Genomic DNA, 8,242 nt, shown 5'->3' with positions numbered 1-8,242 from the left:
TTTAGAGTTGGTAGACTACTTAGTTATGATGCCTTAGTGTCTAACAGCAAAAAAGGTAACCAATATGCATCCTCCAATTGAGGGATAGGATTCCAGTTCCACATTTGACATCTTTTTATTAATACAAAAAATATGTCACTTTGTTTATGTAACGGTTCACAGTTTTCTGGAAAGAAAATGCATTAACAAAGGTGGAAGTTGTTAATCCAAAAATAATATGTTTGTTTTCACATTTGAGCTGAGCACAGCTCAAATCCAGTGGTACACTTGAGTTGAAAACTTCTCTATATATACATTCTTCTTGTTAGCTGCATATATACTTGGCCAGTTGGCCTGATCAAACAATGAGTGATAAATTAAAAGCCAAAAAAAATAGTGTTACAAGAAACTACTATAGTGGTGCTTGCTTAAATTTACCATTCGAGAGTTTGTAGTGCCAACAAAAACAACTATTTGTCAATGCTATGAATGCGAAGGTCTTTGTAAATCAATTTCAGGTTATAAACAACCAAGAAAAAATAGTTTAGGAGCCCAATTGTTCAACCAAAATCAACTACAAAATACTAGCATAAATAAATGCATAAGGCAATTCCTCGTTGCTGTTGTCTACAACTACAACCGGTAACAAACACGCAGTTCTCTGTGGAGTTACTTGCAGCAGAAGACGGTACATGCTCAAGGGAACCGTTAATGATGTTGTTAACATGAAAAATCTACTGGTTAATAATTTTGCATTCCCAATTGAATTCAATCCATAAACGTCCTCACAGGTATCTGCTATAGAAACTTTTATTTTGATACAATGCTAATTTCATGCATGTAGTCGTTCAACTTCAATGTTTATTTATCCAGCAGCAATCAGCTCGTGTTTACTTCAGCAGTCTAGCATTACCACCATGGTCAAATTCCATACCGACATGCAAAATTAAGGACGTCGAAACTTCTGCAATCAATGCAAACAACTCAAAAATCCCTCAGCATCTCAAAATCTACATCCATAGAATTTAGCAGATCCTTTGGAATCCTCAAACTACCTTCGGAATCCACTCCAAGTGTCTACTGCTTTATTTCATGCGCCAATTCCCCTTGCAGCATCCATCCAACTATGATAATAAACTTTCTAAGAACCAAACAAATTAAAAAAAAAATACAAGTAGATTTTAATATTCGAGTTAACAATGCCAACAAACCTTGCATCACAGTAGTAGACATCTCAAGCTTTCAAGAAAATCACGGGCCTGGGATATTGTCTACCTGCAAAAGCATGCATTACTTTAAATACCAAAAGCTGTTAACAGTTTGTGTACTACAATTAATAGGGTGATTTAATAACTTAAGATTTTCCAATAATTGTTGTGGGGGAGGATTCTGCAGATTTTCAATTTCCTTCCCTTACACCATTAATCCACTTGTCTACTAATTAGCATAATACCACTGGCACTGTCTATTTGTTCCATGGAAAAAAAAAATCGGGCAACGATTGACAAATTCAAAATGGTGCAACAGCAGACCAATAATTAACCACAAATATGGCATCTTTGTATTTGTTCACCCCAACATTTTTATACACAGAGATAAAATGTATGGCATGAGAAAGCATCTTTACGAAGGTACGAGACATTAAGTGTCAGAAAGACGTAAGAGCATACCTCTAGAGCCATCCATTATGGACTTTCTTTCATGGAGTGTTCAGCTACATATCTTAGCAGCTGTTTAAAATCGAAATCCTAATTAACTCAAATTGAATATAGGGATAATACTAATCCTAGTATTATCACAATGGCCCACAACAACTAGTATGATATGTTACCAAAAAGTGAAGTGGAATATCCAAATTAGGCTTGTATGAAGCACCTGATTTCTTCATATTACAAGTCCAAGAGCCTACAAAAAAGCTAAAGAACATGTAATGACTGACTTAAGCAATAAAAATTATAGAAATTGAAATCATATTTTATCGTAAAATTAATAATGGAAGAAAAATTACTTGTTGAAATCAAAGTTTAAGCTTGCTAAATCCATTTTCCATCAACCATAATGGCACCGTTCTTCCAACAAAGGACATTCAACAATTTCAAGTTTTATTAGAGAAGGAGGCAGTCTTTCTCCTTCCATAGTCTCCAGCTTGGGACAGTCTTCAATTGTTAATTATAATATGAAAGAGATTTTGAAGAATCTTTGAAGCGGAAACATATTCAATGTTTTTACAGTTATTGATTTCGAGAGACTAGAGGTTTGGAAGGGTCTCCAGTGGGAGGGTTGCGAGAGAATCACACCTATCTATACGAAGATACCTAAGGGACTCATGCAGATGACTTTGCTTTGGGAAATCTAGATTCCTAAAATTTATGATGGACAACCTCTCTAAGGATAAGGGTAAAAAAATCTCTGGGAAACGAAACTGCAGAGGAAGAATCTTCAATCTCCAAATTTGTAATAGATATTGATGGGGTGACGGCAATGACTTCAAAGAAGGACTTTGTCACATCTCTTCCTTTGATTGATAACACTTTCAATGAAAGGGGTAGCTCATGCAAGATGTAACACCCACGTCGTGGCTTTCGATATCCCGCCAGTTGGATACGAAAGGTTCCCGCCAGTTGGAACGGGCACTATCCGTAAGGATGACCCCATGATAATAGGAGGAACCGAATCACATCGGAATGAGAGGGATCCGGAGGCCGTGTAGGTATGGGACTACATGGTTGAAGGAAGGCTTATAAGAATTGTTATGTACTACCCATATCAACAAGATGCATCTTCTTTTCGGTAGCTCAATCCATAGGAACTCCACAGTTAAGCGTGCTTGGCTTGGAGTAGTACTAGGATGGGTGACCTACCGGGAAGTTTTCCGGTAAGCGTGCGAGTGAGGACAAAACACGCTGAAAAGACTCGTGTTGGTTTGTGGGGTTAGTCAGCAATCCTAAAAGCAGTCTGGGATGTTACAAAATGGTATCAGAGCAGACATCTCCCAGTACGATGTGGTTCGGGGACGAACCAGGCGGAAGCTGTGGGCATGTAACACCCACGTCGTGGTTTTCGATATCCCGCCAGTTGGATACGAAAGGTTCCCGCCAGTTGGAACGGGCACTATCCGTAAGGATGACCCCACGATAATAGGAGGAACCGAATCACATCGGAATGAGAGGGATCCGGAGGCCGTGTAGGTATGAGACTACATGGTTGAAGGAAGGCTTATAAGAATTGTTAGGTACTACCCATATCAACAAGATGCATCTTCTTTTCGGTAGCTCAATCCATAGGAACTCCACAGTTAAGCGTGCTTGGCTTGGAGTAGTACTAGGATGGGTGACCTACCGGGAAGTTTCCCGGTAAGCGTGCGAGTGAGGTCAAAACACGCTGAAAAGACTCGTGTTGGTTTGTGGGGTTAGTCGGCAATCCTAAAAGCAGTCTGGGATGTTACACAAGACTACTTTATTGCTTTCAAATATGTATAAATCACGGATGGCATGAGCCCTTGGGAGAGAAGAACCAAGCAAGTTGCATCGATCAATCCTAATTTTTTCCAAAACGGAAAGATGAGATGGAAAATCTCCCTGTAATCTTGGACAATCACGAATCTCAAGATATTTAAGTACAGGAAAAGAATCATATGAATCTTTAGGATGCTGCCATATTTCCCAACATGGCAGGTTACTAAACACCAGACATTCAAGGGAGGGAAAAGGTGTCTCTGAAAACGAATCACCAATCTTGAAAAATTCAGATCCAATAATCTTCAGCATACTTGATAAGTGCTCAAAAGTAATATATTTCATGTGTTAAAAGAGGCATTTTTAGTGACTTGTTATGCAAGTTATCTACGGAAAAGCAATCAATTGTTGTAATTATACCATTTATGCTTTATATACCTAATTCTACCCAATTTATGCAGGAAATGACAAGCAAGGACCAAAACTCAAGTGTGTGAACCAAGCACATCTCGCTTACGCGAGGTCATCTCGCTTAAGCGAGATTCCTCCAGGGAGAAGCTCAACACTCGCTTACAACTCGCTTCCAGGTCGCTTGTGCAACTTTAGAATCTCGCTTACGCGAGATCATCTCGCTTACGCGAGATTTCTCCAGGGAACAGATGAGCATCTCGCTTTCCATCTCGCTTCCATGTCGCTCAAGCAGGATTCTAAGGCGGTTTAAGTTTCAAGCAACCTCGCTTACGCGAGGTCTAACTCGCTTACGCGAGATGCAACTTCATCAAGGAGCAGGGCTACGTGGCAAGACTTCATTGGCCATGGTTGGATATTTAGGCTTCTCGCTTGAGCGAGATGTATCTCGCTTAAGCGAGATTGCACGTTTTCAGCCCATTTAAATACAAGTTTTCCCTCTCTCTAGGACTATTGACTATTCCATTGAAACATTTTATACATTTCTAGAGAGAGGTTAGAGCTATTTCATAGAGAGAAACACAAAGCAAGTGATTAAGGAGTAGATTCAACCCTAGATTCATTGAGACATCAAGGATCTTGGCATGGAATCTTCATCTTTCCTTCATTCCTTGCATTAGTTTACATGTCTATGTGTAACTATCACCTTCTTTGTAGTATTGAGGTAACAATCAAGCTATTATGTAATCTTTTGATCTTTTAATATATAAGGTTCTAGCTTAATGATTCAATATTGTTGTTATTCTTGCTTTTAATGCTTTCAAAGAGATTCAAGATGATTTGGACACAAACTCTTGAATCTAGAACTAGAATAACAATATATCTTATGTTATATCACTCATGACAAGTTTGTAAACCTTTGATAATTACTTTTAATCAAGATTTTAATGCTTTCGGATACTTAATCAGGCTGGACACGGTCGATTAAGTTATCCGATCGACTTTGTTATCGTTTAAGGAATTTGGACACGAATGTTTAAACGCTAACTTGGAAATAACGATGTCGCTTTGGACACGAAGGATATTGTAGAAATGATTGTAATAATATTGGTTATAAAGCTAGAATCTGTTAATCGATTGAGAGATTGCTGCTGTTATGCTTGCTCGTTATCTTATACCGCAAGCGAAATAGTTCAATACCCTCTCGTTTTTACTTTTGTAATCTATGGATATAGTGTTACAAACAAACAAATTATATCCAAACCCTTAATGTGAACTATTGTGAAAATGCTTTTAATAAACGTAACTCCCTGTGGAAACGATCCTATATATACTCACGTGTACATAGTTATATGACATGTAGGAAAAATCTTACATCAAAATGGCGCCGTTGCCGGGGAGTAGCATATTTTTATATTATAAGTTTTGAAACAATTTTGTCATGTTAAGTCAATTTTGCACAAAATTCTTTCATGCATATACTCATACATTTATATCATTCATTATTTTTGATGCTAACCACCTGGTATAGTCTTGGTAAACTTTGTATATGCGAGGTACCGTTTCTAAAGAAGACCTTCAATTTGATCCAGAAATAGAGAAAACTGCTAGGTTACTTAAGAAGCAAGCAAAGGAAGCTAAGAGATTAGCCAGGCTGGCTCAGTCGGAATCTTTACTTTTTATTCCTTCTCCGTCAGGTTCGGTGCATACTATATCACTTGGTGATTCTTCACATTCTTCACCACATTCATCTCCGAAGAGTGAACCAGAAGTAGTCATGGCTCAGGAAGATGATAATGATGCTCTACCTATGTGGGTTAGTCCGAGGAGGCTAGCTAATCTTGGCAATCGTAATGCCAAATCAATTGAGCTGAAGTCGGGGTTGATAAACTTGATAACTCATAACCAGTTTACCGGTATGGATCATGAGGATCTGATGAGATCATGAGTTCATTAAGCATGTGGAAGGAGACATATAAAAAATGCACAAGTAAAATAAATATTTTATTCATTTTAATATTATTTTTTTTATTATCATTAGTTCAGCCACATATTGCAATGCTAGTTTAAAACAATTGAGCTTATGGATGCTGAAATTGAATTGGGCATATTACGTGATGTTTCTATTGACCTTTGAAATTCATGAATAATTATAATTGATTGGCTTGGAAGTTTGAATCACAAAATGCAGTTTCAAATGGTGATGAACCTTACGAGTGGACCTTTATCATAAGTGTATTCATTTGGGAATTAATTATCCATTTGCATTGAATTTGATAATTGGAAGCAGCAACTAGCTAAATGGACTTGACATGGAATGACCAACCAAATAATAAAGACGTTTTGCATGTAACATCAGTTACATGATGTTAGTGAGTCGTATAGCTCTTTTCAATCAAGTACACATGTATTAGTTTTAATAAGTGTCATTATGAATTAGTCTAATTAGGCATAAATTTATATTTAAAAAGAATATTGTGTTATTTTAATTTATTAAGGTCTTTTGAGTTCATTAGAGATAGAGCTCTATATATTGTAAGTTTCATTATGAAATAAGATAAGTTGAATTTTATAGAATTTTACACATATGTGTATTGAGAGTCTTGTCTCTTGTGGTTCTGGATTGAACCATCCTTGATCTTATCAAGAATTTCTTTTCTTGTGGCGATCCTCGCATCCATAGACTTATCACTTTCTTGGATTAGAAAGTGTGGCGTCCCTGTCTATCCATTCCATTTCTTCATTTTTGAGTCTTTTCCACCAAAATATTGATAGTTGTTTTCGACGGCTCCGCGACACTCATCATTTGGTATCAGAGCACGGTTTCGTTTGGGACAATTTTTGTTTCAATTTCGAAATCATCATCATCTTCATTTTTCATTTTATCAATGCAATTCCTTAATTTCATTTTCATTTTGAAGTATTAGAAAGGAAAAAATGCCTCCAGAATTATATATGAGAGAGCTTCTCATGTTAAGGAGAATGCGTGGAAATCAAGTCAAGGAGGAGGATACAACTCAAAGAGAAAATCTTTTCCAAACAAGATGTCTAGTGCAAGGAAAGGTATGTGCTTTAATTATTGATGGTGGGAGTTGCAGTAATTTTGCTAGTACTCGATTGGTGTCTAAACTTAATTTGGACACAAAACCTCATCCTAAACCTTACAAACTCCAATGGCTTAAAGAAACTGTCAAAATGATGGTTAATAAACAAGTGGAGGTTTGTTTTAGAATTGGAAAATATGAGGATGTTGTTTTGTGTGATGTAATACCAATGGAGGCTAGTCACCTATTGTTTGGGAGGCCTTGGCAATTTGATAGAAAAACTAATCATGATGGATATTCAAATAAATATTCTTTTGTTCATCATGGCAAAAAGGTTATTCTTGCACCATTGAGTCCTAGTGAGGTGAGAGAAGATCAAAAGAAATTGAGAGAAAAATATGAGCAAGAAAGAAAAGAAAGTGAGAAAGAAGTAGAGGAGAAGGAAAAGTGTGAGAGAAAAGAAGAGGAAAAGGAAAATAAAAATGAAAGTGATAAGGAAAAGGAAGATAAAAGGGAGAGTGAAAAAGGAATTCTTGTTGGTAAAAATGAAGGTTTTATAAATAAAGAAAATGAAGGAGGTAAACATAAAAAAACATGGAAAAAAAGGAAAATCATTTTTACATAATTCAGTCCCATTGTATGCAAGTTTGGATTTGAGGACAAATCCTTTTGAAGAGAGGGAGAATGATGAGATCATGAGTTCATTAAGCATGTGGAAGGAGACATATAAAAAATGCACAAGTAAAATAAATATTTTATTCATTTTAATATTATTTTTTTTATTATCATTAGTTCAGCCACATATTGCAATGCTAGTTTAAAACAATTGAGCTTATGGATGCTGAAATTGAATTGGGCATATTACGTGATGTTTCTATTGACCTTTGAAATTCATGAATAATTATAATTGATTGGCTTGGAAGTTTGAATCACAAAATGCAGTTTCAAATGGTGATGAACCTTACGAGTGGACCTTTATCTTAAGTGTATTCATTTGGGAATTAATTATCCATTTGCATTGAATTTGATAATTGGAAGCAGCAGCTAGCTAAATGGACTTGACATGGAATGACCAACCAAATAATAAAGACGTTTTGCATGTAACATCAGTTACATGATGTTAGTGAGTCGTATAGCTCTTTTCAATCAAGTACACATGTATTAGTTTTAATAAGTGTCATTATGAATTAGTCTAATTAGGCATAAATTTATATTTAAAAAGAATATTGTGTTATTTTAATTTATTAAGGTCTTTTGAGTTCATTAGAGATAGAGTTCTATATATTGTAAGTTTCATTATGAAATAAGATAAGTTGAATTTTATAGAATTTTACACATATGTGTATTGAGAGTCTT

At 36.0% G+C, this 8,242-nt stretch overlaps 1 long non-coding RNA gene across 1 annotated transcript; it reads right to left on the bottom strand.

The window, feature by feature from the left end:
* Positions 1-434: 434 nt before the first annotated feature.
* Positions 435-2,052, bottom strand: LOC146925231 (uncharacterized). Its single transcript, XR_015010449.1, has 5 exons — positions 1,988-2,052; positions 1,811-1,884; positions 1,650-1,709; positions 1,191-1,254; positions 435-1,103 (listed from the first exon to the last, which is right to left on the bottom strand). It is a non-coding gene; the product is annotated as an uncharacterized LOC146925231 (long non-coding RNA).
* Between the last annotated feature and the right edge of the window lie 6,190 nt (positions 2,053-8,242).

The sequence above is a fragment of the Medicago sativa genome, chromosome 5, assembly GCF_051527215.1.
Source record: "Medicago sativa cultivar Bolivia chromosome 5, Bolivia_mono, whole genome shotgun sequence".
NCBI classification, from domain to species: Eukaryota; Viridiplantae; Streptophyta; class Magnoliopsida; order Fabales; family Fabaceae; genus Medicago; species Medicago sativa.
Note: the sequence above shows the minus strand (reverse complement) of the source record. Positions and strands in the feature narration are given on the sequence as shown.